An 18,490-nucleotide genomic window follows, 5' to 3' on the forward strand; every position below is an offset into this window, starting at 1 on the left:
TAACTGTGTTTATGATGTACTGTTTGGCTGGTTTACGTTGTGTTTCTGGCCCGGTCAACACACCGACTGTTGGGAACCCGAGTGGAAGAAAGGTGCCGTGTTACCTTTTTAGCTTTGTGTGAAAAGGCGAGCGGCTACGCTAGCTGGCCGGCTGTATTGCGGCGAGGCTAAAAGCTAAAGCTAGCTAATCTGCGGTGCACCTTAACGGCTGTGACAGCGGCGGAACAATAGGCAAGACTGCAGACACACGGCACGACTGCCGGGGCGGGGGTCACGCTGCCTTCTCCGCCCGGTTACTTATCAACGTAAATAATATCTGAGTTGCTAAATTCTTGATTTTGTTTGACTGGCAAGTTACGAAGTTGAGGTTTGAGGTTTTTTGGAGTGTCACACCCTGTTTCAAAGAGAAGCTGGAAGGGATTCCCGACCGGTAGCAGGGTGGAGAATCCGGGTAGAGACCACAGTCCTGTTCGGTCTGGCTCCTTAAAAATACCCGTCCCTAAACAGCCGCTGGTTTCACTGACTGATTGGCATAGCATGGCTCTTTGTGGCCAGTTATCCCATCTTTTGTCTTAACTTCCATGCGATTAGAAGAGGACACATGAATCAGCCGCGACACAATTCACCTCCCAACGTCTGCCCTGTCTTTCTAGCAATTGCAACTCAACGAGTAGCTACAAGTCAGTCATATAAAATGTTATCGCTTAAATCACTCAATCATGAGCTACTGCTGCTCTTTGTCAAGTACAGTAGAGATCAGAGTGAGTGAATATGTCCTTTTTACATCGTCCATGTCCTCAAATTTGATATTATGATGTGGTGTAATTGTTTGTTGCACTATGGAGTTAATTTATTAACTATTTGTTTGAATACGAGTCTTAGCTAACATACTGTATTTTCTGGGGTGTTGGCCATCACAAGCTGCTGTAACCAGAGAGGCAACCAGCAGCATTGTGTGTGTGTGTGTGTGTGTGTGTGTGTGTGTGTGTGTGTGTGTGTGTGTGTAGGAGGGGGTACTTCACCCTCCCTGAGATGATACTCCTCCAGCTGACCTCAGTGGTTATCTGCAGTTTAATATAAGCTAATTTTTGGCTTGCTCAGTCCTCAAATGTAACATGCTGCTACAGACAAATAGATAACTGTTTGCTTGTCTGTGATGAAGTGTTGTGAAATATTGTACACATGGACGCAGATGTGATTTTTATTTTTTATTTTTAAATGTCCCATTCATGTTATCCATTTAGTTTTTCTTCCTCCCTCCCTCTTGGTTTTTTAGTACCAAGTATGGAGAGGATATAATCATGTCAGTTTGTGTTCCCAGCTAGACAGATGGAGAGGCTGGCAACATGGCTTTAAGACTGGAAAGGGAAATGTAAACATTTTTGAGCCTTTTTCTAAAGGTGTGAATGTGTGTTTCAGCCAATTTCTTTAACAGAAAAAGACGAGATAACACTTCTGTTTCTAGATGTCATTTGATTCAGTTGCATTTCATATAAGATTTAAGAACAATCATACCAAGAAAACTATTTAAACTGGGTGTAACTTATGATTATTTTCATTATCAATTCACCTGTTTGTGATTTGTCCAGTAATCAATCATTTACAACTATAACATTTCCAAAAACTGTGAAAATGGCCATCACAAGCGATTCATGCTTAACACACACACATTAATAAATTGATTAATCGTTTCATTATTCCTAAGTATTAAGTGTGTGCAGAACTATGTATAACATTTTTGTAATCTTTACACTTTTTCGTGTTGGGATTTACATACATCCAGCCACATATGTCAATATGTCGTTTATTTGTTTAGCTCAATATCCCATAAGGCTACAATTTCTCAAAAGCAGGACATAAGAAAAGAAACATTGGGAGAAAAAATGCAAGCTTGCAAGACAATTAAATAATTCACAGAAGAAATACAAAATAGCCTAGTTGGATTCAAATTCAACAGCAGGATTTTAAAACTAATGTAGTACATTCATCACAAAGGTCCTGATGAAATAAGTCCAAGGTGTGACTTTAGTAAAAGTAACTCAAATTCGAAAGTGTTAAATCGCTTTACTCTCTCATCAAACCTGTTTCAGTTCATCTCTGCGTCGTCGTTTCCTCGGTGCTAAAGAAAAGCAAAACACACAAAGATCTGCTGAGTGGGGACGCTTGCTGACGGGCCGTCATAATCCCCTCAATCCATTGATGAGATTAATTTGTTGGCTGTCTGATGTCAGATTATACATGATTGGCTGTCTGATGTCAGATTAAGGATTATTGTCCCCGCGATGGAATGTCAAACCGTTGATTGGCTGTTGCGTTTTACAGATGACCGACGATGTAATGTCAGACACCATACATTATTGTCTGGCTAATTTCATTAGGTAGTAGGCTAGTAGCTTGGCTGTCGGATCTCAAATGAAACGTGATTGGCTGTCCAATAGAAGTTGGCAGTTGTGGGCCAAACACCATTATTTGGTTGTCTCACGTATGATTATGATGGCTGCATTGAGTCAGCCATCATTAATTTGAATGTCTTCAGATTGTTTGTTTTATTGGACCAACAGTCCAACATTCAAAGGTGTTTGATTCACTGCCATTTAAGATAAAGAAAAGCAGCCAATCTCATTCAACATTTGAGTAGCTTGAAGCAGCTAATTTTTGGCTTTTTTTTTCTTGAGAGATGGTATAAAATCATTGCTCAGATTATCAAAATAGCTGTTGGTTGATTTTCTGGTAATTTACTCCAACCTTTGTGGATTGAGACCCCTTAAAACCAAGCCTTGTCTACTGGCAAACCCTCAGTATTGCATATTACTACTGGCTGTGACCAAATTCAAACAAAAAAAGTCTAAAAAAAAAATCCCAAAAATGTTTTTTTCTTGTTTTTTCCTATCCTCTTGATCATCTTGTGAGCCCTCAGATTTTCCTTGTGACAGCGTCAACCCCTAGGTTGGTATTTTCTTTTGCAAACGTCATTATATGAATAAAAAGCATCAAGCAGCACTCAAGTAAAGGCAGCATTAGTATGTTCAATGAAGCCCGGTGCCTTTGCTTTTGCCTTGCGTTCTGGCTCTAACCCAGGTCTTTGAGACATTACAAAGCAAGCGAGGAACATCCTATTACGGCGCTGGCTTCCTGCCCTCCGAGACACACACACACACACACACACACACACACACACACACACACACACACACACACACACACAAAGTAGGAAGTGTTGGTCTGAATTAAAGCTCTGTGTGCGTTCAGTGTGTGCGCTTAGTGCCAGGATGCTGCCATGCTGTGCTCTGGTCTGTCTGGTTGAGGTGAGCCGGAGGCCGGCAGAGCGGAGCAGCCAAGTCTGACTAAAGGACAAGAGGCTGACAGGCAGTCGTCTTTACTGATCGGCCAAACTGAATAGCAAAGATAAGGGGATAAAGGATGGAAAGGTAGAGGAAAGAGGGCAGGCTTTAAACGGCTGGCTAGACTCTTGATTTTACTTTGAAGACTGTCAGCCGATAAATGGAGAGGGAAAACCAATTGTGGAAACTCAGATTCAGAGCAGTGAGCAGGTTGTTACCGTCTTGCCTAGCAAGGGGTCAAAAGAGTTTGCTTTTCTTTCCTTCATGCGTTGTGTGGATTTTGAAAAGGCTTATTACTGCGTTCCCCCAGGTGTCCTATGGGAGGTGTTGTTGGAGAATGGGTTACCAGGCTTATGTGTGAATCGTTTGATTCTTGGAACAAGAGGATTGCTTGTATTCTTGGCATCAGGTGGCCATCGGACTCAGATAAGGGTGCTCAATATCCCCACTCCTATATGTGATATCTATAGACCGTAGCCTACAGTGTATATATACGTCTTACTGACTGTAGGGTTGCATCTCTGCATTTCACATGTTTTGCTTTATGGGACTATCAGGATGAGGATTGGGCAATATATTGTATATTAAAGATATACTGTAATTGCAGTGATTTTTGAATACTAAAGTGATCATTCATGTGCGTACTGTGTGTTTTAAGTTTCCTGAATCCTGGATCAGTTGTAGTGGTCTCGCAGTCAATCCTTGTAGTGCTTAATATGCCTAGTATGATTAATTGATTAGTCGATCAAAAGAACATGAACTGACATCAATTGGAATAATTGATTACTAGTTCTAGTAATTTATCAGGCAAAACATGTCAAACATTTACTGGTTTCAGATTCCTAAATGTGAGAATTTGTGGATTTTTTTAGAACTGTAAATATTTTTGGACAGTTAATAATCAGACAAAACAAGCAATTTGACAATGCCACCTTGAGCTCTGTAAGTGGACTTCATTACATTTTTTTTCTGATGTTTCAGTTATTAAACCGCTAATTGAATAGAGCATAGAAGTTCAATCTTTGCCGTTGGATCTGAAAACCTCTTAAAAATTTGGCCATCTACATGACTTTGACACCCTCCAATTTGATGCTGTTAGAGATTTTGTTCTGATGTTGTCTTCTTCCGGTGTGTATTCAGTCTTTACCCAGTGTTCTCCTTACCATTAACTAGTTTATTATTGATTATTGATAATGTATATCCTTGACTCCAGAGTATGAAAGGGTTAGCGTTAGGGCCGGGTACAGAATTTAGGCTTATACTTTTTAGGCACCGACTACTTGCCTCTAAAGTATCGGAAAAATGTAATTTCAATACCTAAGGAGTAAACCTCACCAGCGTCAGTGAGCCAATAAGCATGCAGCATGCTTCTGCCAAGATCTAACAATGTCTGTGATTGGCTGTCTAACGTTACACGTCGTCGAGGCAGGCAGGGAAAACTCTACGTTACACAGAGACAGAGCTCAAGCAGTAGGAGCTGGAAAAAAAGATTTGTGCCGTAATGTGAGATGTTGGAATTTCTTTTTGTTTTATAAAATTGGTTTTAAAAATAAAAGTATCGCTTAGGAACCGGTATCGAAGTCACGGCATTGGTATCGATACCGGTATTGGATATTTTTTGAACAATACCCAGCCCTGGTTGCTGTGTTATGTGCTCCTTGATCCACCATTCGTTGTCTATCTTCTCATTGGCTTATGGATCTGTGGCAGTGAAAGCTCTGATGAGAGGGTTCCTGTTGTTTAGTAGGCCAGTAGTCTGGTTCTTAGCAGGACACAGCGGGTGTGAATGAAGTCATGTTGAAGCTGAGGGCACTGGCCTGGACACGACAAGCTGTTATATCCAGTCTAGCCAAGCTTTTCAACTCTGTGTGTGTGTGTGTGGGGGGGGGGGGGGGTTGTAGGTGTAAGTAACAGAACATGTTTTCAATCCTGGATGTGTGACAATGATTGTGCCCAGATTACTTTGTGCATGTCCTGCGTGTGAGGGCCAATGTCTTTCTTAATTAACAAAATTGTGCTAACACACATCTCCAGGAGACAGGGAGGAAGATGAGGATAGAGAAGGTGGAATGAGGTGTGAGAGAAGAATGGGAGGAGGAGGAGAAGAAGAAAGCTCATAAAAAGGATGTTTAATGAGCGCAGAGAAGGGAGATACTTTCATATGTTAAGAGGAGGAGGTGCATTGATGAAGGCCCATGCACTGAGAGACCAGTAGAGTTTACAGACATAAAGGATTAGATTAAACATTAATGATCCAGGTGGAGAATTGGCTGCTGCAACAGGATACATCAAGAATAATGATGCAAAATGTCAGCAGAAGCTACTGTACCAACCTGAATTTCCGTTGTCTAGTAATAACTGGCGATTGACGGGAAAACAACGCTGAGGAACGAAAATTCTTATTGTCTCCGGTCAGAATGACTGATGTAAATAATTTCCTCTGCACAATTTGAATTGTGTTAACATAGGCTACAGTGATTTTCATAACTTTCGATCTGTTAAAACAATAAACAATCATGTTTTAAATTTATTTTAAAAAAAAATGACTTGCTCTGAATGAATGCAGGAGTAGATTACCGTAGATATATAAACTACAAACGGCGACAAGCAAGCGGGAAAGTCAAAGCCCAAGCCATGGCGAAAAAGGGATATATTGCAAATTACTTTATAAAGCCAAGCAGCAGCGGGGCTAAAATAAATTACGCCAAGAAATTGCCAGCGAGGACGAGTCGGCACCAGCTACATGCTCAAATTAGCACCACACTTCCACGGTAGCATAATGAGGGTCCCTACTTGTAAACTGAAGCATTGAGAACTTTGTAAGTGGATGACAGTTTATTAAAAAGATAATTATTAAGACAGTACCGTTCATGTATACAGGCGGGCACCATCTTGGGATAACAGTCATGACCAGTTGAACGACGAACGCCGTGCTTGAGCTAGGTTACTGGTTGTACGGCGTTCGTCGTCCCATTCGATTAGCATGAAAACACATCCCAGAGAACGGTCGACTGGGTACACGTGTTATTAACCCCCTAGGTTCATTTTGCACCGGATTTGTCCTTTTTAATGTCACAAACTCACATCGAGATGCCATCCCATGATGGCAGCCCTCTGTGGTTATGGAGGCTTGACTTTCTCAACAGCCTGCGAGGTTCTTATTAGGGATTAGCCTGCGTGATTCCCGTCTGCTCAATAGGAGACCCCTGATCAGAAGAACTGAAAACACCTGTGGGAATAATAGTGGTAGTAGTTAGGGCTGGGCGATATGGAGAAAATCAAATATCACGATATTTTTGACCAAATACCTCTATCGCAACGATATTGTAGGGTTGACTATCGGTGCTTTCACAAAATATTTACACAATGAGATTTTTGATAAATAATCATCAGTAATGTGGATACAATGACTAAGTGGGGAAAGGAAAATAATAATAATAAAAAAAAAAATGTTTCTACGTAACAATGATATGCATAAATTCTCAAGAATGTAATCCGAATCAGATGAATGGTGTTGGCAGTTTCACCGGATGACATATGGACAAACAAAGGAAGGCAGTGACAAATGAGGCAATTAACTACCAAAGGAAGAAATAAATGGTAGAATTACCAATCCATAGTCTTGTGAATTTAATTATTTCATTCTGTGGGACTAGTACTACACACACAAACAGAGTTGCTGCCTTCTTCCTCTTTGTTGTTGTTGGACTCTGTCCCCAATGCTTCTCTCCTCTCCTTCCCTTTCTTCCTGCCTCTCATCCTCCCATCGCTCCCGTCCTCCTTCTGGATGCAGTCACAGTTGTATCCACCCAGCCAGCTGTTTGGCAGTCATGCTCTTCTTGGATTCAGACACCATCACACCTGTACGCCTGTCAGACCACTGCAGTGACCCTGGATAAACCTGTTTTCTGTCAGTCTAAATGAGTCAGTGTCATACAACACGTATGACCTGGCTTTGTGACCGTCCTCACAATCGGGGCTTATTGTTGGTGTGATACTTCTTTTTGTGTCTTAAACTCTAAGAATACTATATGGCCTCATATTGTCAAATTGTGTCATGCAACTTCCCAAAGTGGCTTGAATGAAGCCTTGCCTATTCTTAGATATTTGACTGTCTCATGTATTTTGAACTTGTGGTTCATTGTTTCCTAATACCAGTCATAAAGATACATTGTTATCATTGTTGACAGTTTCTATCCATTGTTGCAACGTTTTCAATTTCTTTTCCGGGAAGTACAAACTGAGTCACCAGAGACAGAAACGGTTCCAGACGGCTCCGATTCATGACTTGTCTATATGCAGGGTTTTGGTCAGCGTTGCAGCTGTAGTCACTGTTTGCTATCTTCCAGGAGTCAGTCTGTCTGTCAACTGTTTATTAGTCAGTTACTTTATTAGCCAGCGGATAAAAATGCAGGCTTTAAGGACACATGGAAAATTGGAAGATGTTGGGAATTGTTCTGGTGAATTTTCCCTAGATTTCCAACCCAGTCATTACACTAAGCCTCTGCTGGATGGCTATCTGCTGTCAATCCTAGGCCTGCTTGTGTTACATGCTCACAGGCAGTAGTAAAGACTGTATGCTGATGGCATTCTTGTTTGTTAGTAGGGCTGGGCAATAGATCGATTATTATATCGATATCGTGATATGACACTAGATATCATCTTAGATTTTGGATATCGTAATATCGTGATATGACATAAGGGTCGTCTTTTACTGGTTTTAAAGGCTGCATTACAGTAAAGTGATGTACTTTTCTGAACTTACCAGACTATGATTTGCCTTTTTCCCTCTTAGACATTATGTCCACATTACTGATGATTATTTATCTAAAATCTAAGTGTGAAGATATTTTGTTACAGCACCAATTGTCAACCCTAGAATATCGCCGCAATATCGATATCAAGGTATTTGGTCAAGAATATCGTGATATCTGATTTTCTCCCTATCGCCCAGCCCTATTTGTTAGCCCTGTTTATTAACAGCGACACCCACTAGTTTGAAAGATTTTAAAAATATTTATAGGAGGGTTGGGCAGTATACAATATATTGCCATACTGTTTATACTATGGTATAAACTATGTCTATGTATCCCTTTTAATATCTCTTGTAGTTTTAAGCCATTGTTGGTAATGCTGCGAATCAATGAGCAGAACTCTTTTTGGGAATATTGGATTTTTATGATCCTTTTGCATCAATATAATGATTTTTAAAAGTATTCAATTCACTGAATTGGCCAAAAACAAAATTTCCTGTCTGGTCAACTTTGACATCAACAATTTCTCAGTGGAGTTTCCATAATATTTACTAAATCACAATACACAGTATCATAATATGAAATTACATTACATATGAAATTACCAGAGACTGTATGGAATTACACGAGAGGTTTTTATTGCACACCTCTACATAGAACCGCATTCTTAGTTTGAATTGAGTAAAAAGTTATCCAGCCACAATGATTTCTGTAGGTGATTGATAAGATTAAGTTTATTTGGGTTTTTTAAGTTTTTACAGAAAAAAAAAATACTTAATTTTAAAACTGGAGACCATATATAATGCCCCTAAAACATTCTCTAATTCCAGCTTTTCTCATGTGAATATTCACTGCTTTTGTTTTCTTAAGTGAAAGTAAATTGAATATCTTTAGGTTATGTACTGTTTGTTGGAGAAAACAAGCACTTTGATGACACCACCTTGGGCTTAAGGAAACTGTGATGGGCATTTTTATATATAAATCACCTCCTTACTGTAGCATCCCCTTTTTTGCTCCCCTGGCTAATTTCTGTTGACTGAAACGGCATCGAGACAAATGTTTTTGTCACAGCTGTGGACCGTGTGGGTGAACCTGCAACAACTTGTCCAGTTGGTGACGTGGGAGCGAGATGTCCTCCAGCTGATGTCCTTTTCTGGCTGTGTACTAAACACATCAGCTGACTGCCAAACCTGCCCATCTCAGCCGCACAGATGCTATCTGCTCTGTGGACTGACATGATACCAAATTACTCAAAGACAAACCCCTGCAGAGAGATAACCTAAAGAGGCCTACTCAAGACAAAGCTTTCATTGTGCAGCACAGTGTCCTGTAATTGTTGGTTCAGTTCCATGTTTAGTGATCTGGTTCCCTGTTGCTACAGTCCCATTACTTCCCTTGGCTACCAATGTTAGCGCATGGAGAATAAGTCAAGCGTGAATGAACGAGTCGAGCACCTTTTTGTTCCCCGTTTGTGTGTGTTCGTGTAAGTAACGACCGGCGGCCATGTGACAATAAACCGTTGGCTCTTCCTTATCCCGTTGTGGAGTCAATAATTGCACCGCTGCCTTCCTCTCCATCCTTACGCTAGCACTCTTCATCATCCTCTTCATCCCCATCAACAAACCCTGCCTCTTTTCCCTCGGGATCTGGCAGAATTCTCCAGAACTTTTATATAAGGGTTTCCCACAGGCCAAGATAGAAGTCTTTTTAAATGTTTTAACGTCACGGACCCTTAAATAGACTTTTGTGATGTGAAACTGCTGTTTGAAAAGGTTTTCTCCCGCATGTGGGATGATGTTTTTGTTTGAGTTAAACTGGACATAATAGTGGTTATTTTTGCATTTATTTGATTACTGGTTTATAAAGTAAGTAAATAAAACCTAGTTCTAAAACGCTTTTTCAAAGACGTACTGTAAGCCACAAGTGCCTTGTAGGTGCCTTACAGGACATCAAACTATAAATCGAGGAATCTCTGTGCATGCGTGTGTCTCCTGCATACGCAGTACAGCAGCAGGGGCAGGGAGTTGCTGCATCCCTAAAAGGCTCATTGATTGCGGTTCACCGGCTGTCTTGCCAAAAAGTGGTCATCTGCCAAAAACTGATTGCTGTCTACTTGCAAATCGTACACAAAGACATGGTAGATGGACGCCCTCTCTCCCTCGCCCGGACAACATTGCTAGTGGCTTCTCTGGCAGACTGAGCCAGGCTCCCTGCTCCCCCCGCCCGAGCTACATCGCTACCTGGATGTGTGACGGCTAGACGGAAAAAGGGCACATGCCCAATCTCTAAATGAGTCGCCGAGCCACGTCTGATTGAACTGCGCTTATAGTAGGATTGGGCGTCGAGAACCGATTCCTACTTGGAATCGTTTCAAAAATTAAGATTCCAGTAGAATGGTTTCTTTATTGGAATCGTTTAGAGGATTTGGTTTCAAATCCGATCATCGCTTCCCAATTTAATAAGTGCAAGTTTTGATTTCCGAAGTGGCCAGGCGCTTGTTGTGTTGCAGCCTTGGAGCACAGTAATCAGCGTTCTAGTGTGGCTTTATTTTACATTGAAAAAGCCCTGTAAAACTGCAAACCACCATTGAATCAAAAAAAAATAAAAAATCCTCTTATTTGTGAAAATAGGCATGTGACCCGTTTCAGCTCCACCCCTTAAAGAATCGGAATCGAGAATCGATAAGAACCGGAATCGAAAGGAAGAATCAGAATCAGAATTGTTAAAATCCAAACGATGCCCAACCCTAGCTTATAGGTAGATAAAGTTGTGCGGAAAAAATACTGGGAACATTACCTCCCCTTTCTCTGCTTTGCCCGCCCAGAGAATTTGGCCCACCCATGAGTGAGAGACATCATGGCTTTCAAACGAGCAAAGTGTCAGTTGGTCAAGGCCATACCCCCACCCTCCACCTTGCCCCCCCCTCTCTCCTCCTCAATAGCTACAGACATAGAAATGGCACATGCTAATGAAAGCTCATTGTGGGACTGGCTCTAGTGGCTGTAATTCTGCACCAAGGCTGAATTTCAGGAAAGAGACTTCAGATACAGTATTAGGGGACCACTAAGGTCTATATAAAAGAGACTTCAGATACAGTATTAGGGGACCACTAAGGTCTATATAAAAGCATCCAAAAAGCACCATGTCATGGGACCTTTTAAGAATCCACAGAAACAGCTGACAATAATGGTGGAGGCAGAGCCTTCCGTAGTTTAGGTGCTACGGGACAAACCTAACTAAGACAAAAGCACCAAATTTTGTGGCAGCTAAAACCAGCTAATGTATGGCATTTTTGCTTTATAGATGACGATGAAGCGATTATCAGAATTATTGTGGATAAATTTGATGTCCACCCATTAAACAATCGTTTGACTAATAGTTCTTCTAGCACTAGCTCAGGTGACCCGTCAAAACATATACATGAAAACTAGAATTCTTTCAAGTCTCCCGTGACTGCAGCTGCATATCAATCCCACATGGGGTCCTGACCCCAAGGTCAATATTTGTCTTTTTACTATGGCCTTCCAGGAACCATGTTTAAAGGTTCTTGTAGGTCCCAGCCCCCTTGTGCTCATGTAACAGTTGGCATTGTGTACAAGCGATAGAAAAGCAGTTTTACGACACTGCCTTATCGGACAGCAGAATCTATTTGTGTCTATTTTTGCTGTTGTGGTTGATGCAAAGTGTATGTATAGGGAAACACTGGCTTTTGGCAGGAATTTACCACAATGCACATAGCATAAATACAGACATCGTGTGCTAAAGGAAGTATATACATGGGATAAGCGTAACTAGGACAGCTCCACCCCCTCTCCTTTCACTCCCCTCCCATCTTTCCTTTCTCTGTCTCCCTCCCTGTCTGACATACAGCCTGTTTGCATACAAGCAACAATGTTCATTCTAGCACCATAGGACTTTTCCCAGGCTGTTTATTTTCAAAGCCCAATAAAACGGCTACTTGCAGCTCATTTGTGCACACACACACACACACACACACACACACACACACACACACACACACACACACACACACACACACACACGTGTGCTAGCTGCTCAGCATGGAGGGTTTCTGGTTACCTTGGAAACCTGTCCATAAAGTGTACCCAGTGTACCCCCCTGGTTACCGCGGGTACCCCAGACCATAATACGTCAGGTAGTCAGAGTGCACAATAAAGGAGGTGTTACCACACTGAACAGCAGGCCAACTCTGAGCAGGTTGGTTGCCCCTGTTGTTTATCAGAAACGATGATCATAAAAAAAAAATGTATAAATAGAAAAGAGATGGAAGTGTAAAGGATTTGTTATCTTTTTCTTTGAGTAGGTGGAAACATTTTAAATGTTTCCTGACAACCTGAGACTTGTTTTGGCTCCAATTTTTTAAATCGGCCAACTATAAACTGCGAGAGACTTGAGGGAGGAAATCTTTCCCAATGCGACGACAACAATAGTCTCAAACAAGCTTCGGATTTCTCCAGTCTCTCGTGAACTCATTTAAACCCACTTTGTGACCCACTATTGTCTCCCAAAGCGGTCTTTAACAAAACACTACTTTGTGTTTTTCTAGTCCAGGCTTGCCATTGTTCATTTAATCCCTCTTAATGTTTGCAAATTGTGACTCAGGAGTACGCAACACAAACACTGTAACAAATGATCGGTCCGTGCTCGTGGCTGAAGAAGAGCTACAGAGATGTACTGTAGCAGTAATGCTAGTTAAGGTAGTAGCATTAGCTAGAAAATGTCTAATTGCAATTCCAAATCATTTTTAATATTATTTTTCAGGCCTCAAAAGGTGAACAGTTTAACAGTTTGGGATCCAACAGTGACCCACTAGAAAGGTACTAAATGGCCCATTTAGCCCAGTCCCAGACAGTCTCATCTCAAACACTGTAAGACCACAGTAGTTCAGCTGATGACAGCAGCATAGTAGTTGTACTACACCCAAGTTCTCACCTCCTATCATATATTGGTCATATGATTTGGAGTTAATGGTTAACCCACATGAGACACGTTCACAGCAAGTCCTTTGTGAAAAATCAAACCAAGACCGTGCAGAAGATTCTCGGTCAGCATGTCACATGATAAGGTCAGACATGTTCAGTTACTCCCTACAGGAAGTGAAAGGGCATCTCTACATTCTACACGCTTGTTTATACCGTGGTAAAGACTTATCTGAGGAGATGTTTCCACAGTTATTGCAAGCTATTTAAATGGAATTTCTGTTGGATATAAGGGAACATATAAGGGAACGTTTTAGGGAACATTCCGTTCCACGAGATAAGGGGCATATTTTATGGATTTTCTTCCAATTAACACACGCATTTAAAAATAGATTTAGAGTAGACTAGATAGTCTGTTAACTACAATGTTAAAAGAATAGTTTGACATTGTGGGAAAGGCGCTTATTTGCAGAGAGTTGGATTGATAACACTCATATGCTGGTTAAATATAAAGCCACAGCCAGTTAGCTTAGCTTAGCATAAAGTGTAGGAACAGGGAGAAACAGCTAGCCTGCCTACCAGCCCCTCTATTAACATATAATATTTAGTTTGTTTAGCCCAGACAACTTGTCCTTTAACACTTTTTTTATATGTAGCCGTTTCCTCGTTTTCAGTCTTTATGCTAAGCTAACAGCCTGCTGCCTGCATCTTGAGTGGACAGATGTCTTAACAATTCCTATTAACCAGCACATCCCGGCCGGGCTGGGGACTTGTGTACTGAGGCAGTGATATGGTTAGTCTGGAGTATACACAGTCACTTTACATATTTAAATTAATTAGTTTTACCTAATCCTTGCTGTTCCTCTGCTATTCACAATTTAAGCTGCAAGTAACTCATTTTAACATAACCTAAAATACAGATTTGTGATTGTTAATGCTGAATGGACTAAAACTGATGTGATGTGTTCATTGCCTAAAAATAGTGCCAGCTGTCAGCACCCTAACCAAGTGTCATAGCCTACAGTCAACCGCACTAACCGGCATGAACACTGTGAGGAGAAGGTGTCAGGGTCAACACACTCTCACACAGCTGGGAGCCAAAGATGCCAAACCTCGACTGGTATCAGGCACTTGAGTCAGGGGTAGGATAAAGGTGTGTGGGGGGGTGGGGGTGGGGTGTGTGTGTGTGTGTGTGTGTGTGTGTGTGTGTGTGTGTGTGTGTGTGTGTGTGTGTGTGTGTGTGTGTGTGTGTGTGTGTGTGTGTGTGTGTGTGTGTGTGTGTGTCTGTGTGTGTGTGTGCCCACAGGCATGCAAATATGCTCTGATGACACAGCTCAATGAATTGTTGAACAGATACAGTAACTATCACATCCTGCCCTTTCATATTGCACCCACACAGGAAACGCTGTGGTTAATACTGTAGACAACCACTGAAAGTGTGTGTGTGCTCGTGCTCTAATTCTTATCTCTCTCCTTGCAATTTTTTGTCTTTAGCAAAGAGCCACATCAAAAACCTTTCGGCAGCAGCTCCGTAATTTTTTTGTTGTTGTTGTTGGGCCTTATGGTTGATTTCATTTGTAAAAAATTGCAGACATCAGATTATATTTTCTGTCACCAACTAACATTAATTTAACCCTTGTGTTGACAAAACAAGGATTAATACAGCACCTTAGTGCTTGTTTGTACAGCATTTTGGTCAGCTTAAACTGTGTTTAAATGTGCTCTAGAAATAAACTTTACTTACTTTACAAGAGCAATTCTCAACAAAATAAACGGAAGTACATAACCCTTGTGTTGTCCTTCGGGTCACTGGGACCCGAAGGACAACACAAGGGTTAAGTGAAACTTTAAGGGTTAAGTGAAACTTCACGCTGCTGTCTGGTCTATGCAACTCTGCAACTGCAGTTGGACCACAGTGGACCGTGTCATTTCGTAGTTCAGAAAGACCAACAAAGTGGCGACTCTTTAGAAAAACAGTCTTGGGAGAATGGAGTATGTTCCAGGTAAATTTATGGAATTAATATCTATACTGTAGACTTATCAACGTATAGGTTCTGGTTCGGGACCCCCACTATTTTAACCAAGTAGCTTGTAAGAAAATAAGGTGCGAAAGTAAGTGGGCTACATGATCCTTCACAGCCAACAAAATATGATTATTTAAAACTTTAGTTGCCTGCAAGCTAAACTTAATTAGATTCCATAAAAGGTTTGAAAGGATTTGAATATAATAAGTGTATCGATACTGGCTTCAAATTCAATAAAATTCGGTCAAACTGTAACCCTACGTATGCAACCGTCTCGCTATCGTCTTTAGTAGGGATGGATGTCGGCAGGATTTTAACAATACAACTACTTTATCGATTCTCTAATTGGTTCAAACATTCAAACGGTTAACCAAATGCTTCAGTCAAACTATTCTGCTGGTGTATGTGTGTTGTTCTGTTGTAAGACTTAAGCTCTTTCTGAGGCTCTGAGCCAACCTGAAGCAGTCCCATAAAACACCCACCACTGGCCTCAACATTTCATCAGCTGTCCGCGCCCAGTGTTTATTAAACACAAAGTCTCAGGCTATCAAGGCTTTTAACTTAAAGGTGCTCTAAGCGATGTTGGGTGACGTCACTTCTTGTTGACGTTCAAAGTAAGTATATATCAGGACAAGTGATGAGTGTCTGTAATAAAATTAAATATCTGGGTCACTACATTACAGATCAGTTATCTGATGATGAGGTTATACTCAGGCAGCGTCGCATATTATATGGCCAAGCTAACATGTTGGTAAGAAAATTCCACATGTGCACGGATGACGTCAAAATGAGTCTGTTTAAAGCTTATTGTACTCCTCTGTATACTGCTCCCTTATGGACTAAGTTCAAAAAGGCAAGCATGCAGAAGCTCAAGGTTGCTTATAATGAGTGTATGAGGATACTGCTCAAAAAACCCAGGTTCTCTAGTGCAAGTGAGCTGTTCTGTAATGCGGGGGTCAGCACCTTCCAGGCATTGTTGAGGAGTCTCATCTACAAATTTATCGTCTCCCAAAATAGCATTGTTATGCTATTAGTAAATCCTAGGTTTAGTGCCATACGATACCAATCATCACTGTGGAAACACCGGTATAAGTATCTTTTATAGAAATGGAGTATTGTTGTTTCTTCTGGCTTTTATTTCTTGGTATATGTTTTTATTTGTTTTTAAGGTATGTTGTATGTCATGTCTGTGTCTTTTGAATGGACCTTGAGTCTGGAATAAAAACGTTGATATATTGATTATTGTCAAACAAAACGGAGGCTAGTTCTGCCCTCCCTTCCGTGCTTCCGCGCACTAACCCCCCAACCCTCACCCCCAAATCCTTCTTGTCGGTTATTGGCTGGAACACTGTTATGTTTTCGTGGTGCAGGTTGGCGCAGTTTGTTTTTGTTGGCGTTTGTGGAGCCTGGGCTGTCTACAGAGACCGCGTTTTTTTTACAGTGTGTTCAGGGGACTGGCAGCTAGCAGATAGTGAGGAGATGTTTGCTGTATGTGACAAGAAATGTAACCTAAAAACGTGTGACATTGCTTAGAGCACCTTTTAAATAGTTGTGTCATGGTTGATGTTGACCTAATGTGGAAATATCTACAGGTCCTGTGACTGCATAGCCTCGTTACTCTGGCTGTTGATGGGTGCTGCTGCCATTATTTGTTTGAAGTTTTACAATAATGTCTCAAAACTGTCCGACTGGAGAAATCTCAGTCAGCAGAGGTTCAGAGTGAGGCGCTGTCGTCTATTACTATCACTAGTCCTCCATAATGAGGCATAAGCAAATATACCATGGAATATTGATACTTTATATTGTATTGTGCCTTAGTTTAAACATTGTGACAATGTTGGTAGAAAAAAGAAGAAGATTATTTTACAAAAAAGAGCATTCACACACAATGCTGTCCAAAAGAACAGGGTTTCCTCTGTTTCACCACTTTAGATCAGATGGTGAGCCAGGAAATCCGCTAGTCGACCTCCGTGTCAGAGGGTTGACACCCGGGTCAAGATCAGGGTTGAGACATGAAGGGTCAGACTCAGGCTGAGGCAAGCTAATGGACTCTGATCCAAGTCCCTGTCTGACGTTTACAAAGTGGAGACACGAATGTTGGGAGAATTCAGCTTTTTTTTGTTGACAATCTTAAGATAACCACAGTCAGTTGAAACACATTACTGACAGTCCTTCCTAATCATATGAACAACTAATGTTTGAGACATTTTGCACTGCTTAAATGGGCAGAAACTACCACATGAAATAAGTTGCAGCATTTTTATAAAAAAAAATAAAGGGGCCATTTTAGAGCTGCAGCTGATTAATATTTTCATCATCTGCCGATTAATCATTTATGTAATTAATGAGAAATTATTTTATTTTCTCACTGAAGTTTACAATATCAGAAAAAATAGTAAAAAACTCCCCATAATAATTTCCCAGGCAATGTCTTAAAATTTATATCTAGCTATCTTCAAAGATATTTAGAGAAAACAAGCAAATATTTACATCTGAGACGCTGAATTCAGAGAATTTGTGGAGTTTTTGCTAGAGAAAATTACTAATTGATTATCATAATTGCTGGCTGTTGATCATCTAATGGATTAATCGACTAATCGTTACAGCCCGAGTTAATTTGTAATGAAATTCTGGTTTCTAGAATTAATATTGTTTCCCAACCCTGGTTCAATTAGACATGGATGACCAGGCAAACATTTTCTGTACAAGAAAGGGATGGAACGACAAACCAAGTAGTGGTTCTCATGCGAAGCAAAGACAATAAACAACATTACTTCTTGTCCCCTCTGAACTAATATGATTTGATGCCAGCATTTTCCCTGAACATCACCGTGATGCCACATCATCAGCTGACATAAGAAGACGTATTATGTTAACTGTCATGGAGCAAGCATGTGTTGGTAACATGGTTAAGTGTTGAAAATGGCTTGAATCCTGTGCTTGCCAGGACACGATCATATTGGGGTTAGATTAATTTCTTTTTAGCTATCCAGTCAGCTGTCTCTCTCGCTTAACCAGTCTGTCAGGGTGTGTGTGTGAAACGGCAGCAAAGCAACACAATAGAAGGGATCAGGTTGCAATGAAACCTGGCTAGCTAACCACAGACAGGTGTGTGTGTGTGTGTGTGTGTGTGTGTGTGTGTGTGTGTGTGTGTGTGTGTGTGTGTGTGTGTGTGTGTGTGTGTGTGTGTGTGTGTGTGTGTGTGTGTGTGTGTGTGTGTGTGTGTGTGTTCCACAGACGGGTAGTAAATAGTAACTGTATCGAGTCAAACCCTCTGTTTTGGGAAAGGGTGTCAGTGGATTCGGATTGCCTCACCAGTTATTTATGCTGTCTGCAAATCATTGAAAGACTTAACATGCTTTTCATGCATAATTACTTGGAATAAAGGCCATAATGTCTTTAGCATGGGTAAATGTCTTTAGCATGGGTAA

The 18,490-nt window shown here is 41.0% G+C and overlaps 1 protein-coding gene across 1 annotated transcript in view; it reads left to right on the top strand.

Annotated features, from left to right (window-relative positions):
* Nucleotides 1-18,490, top strand: part of fnbp1l (formin binding protein 1-like) — a 56,994-nt gene that overhangs the window by 159 nt on the left and 38,345 nt on the right. The window lies entirely within an intron of this gene.

This window comes from Perca fluviatilis, chromosome 9 (genome assembly GCF_010015445.1).
Source record: "Perca fluviatilis chromosome 9, GENO_Pfluv_1.0, whole genome shotgun sequence".
NCBI classification, from domain to species: Eukaryota; Metazoa; Chordata; class Actinopteri; order Perciformes; family Percidae; genus Perca; species Perca fluviatilis.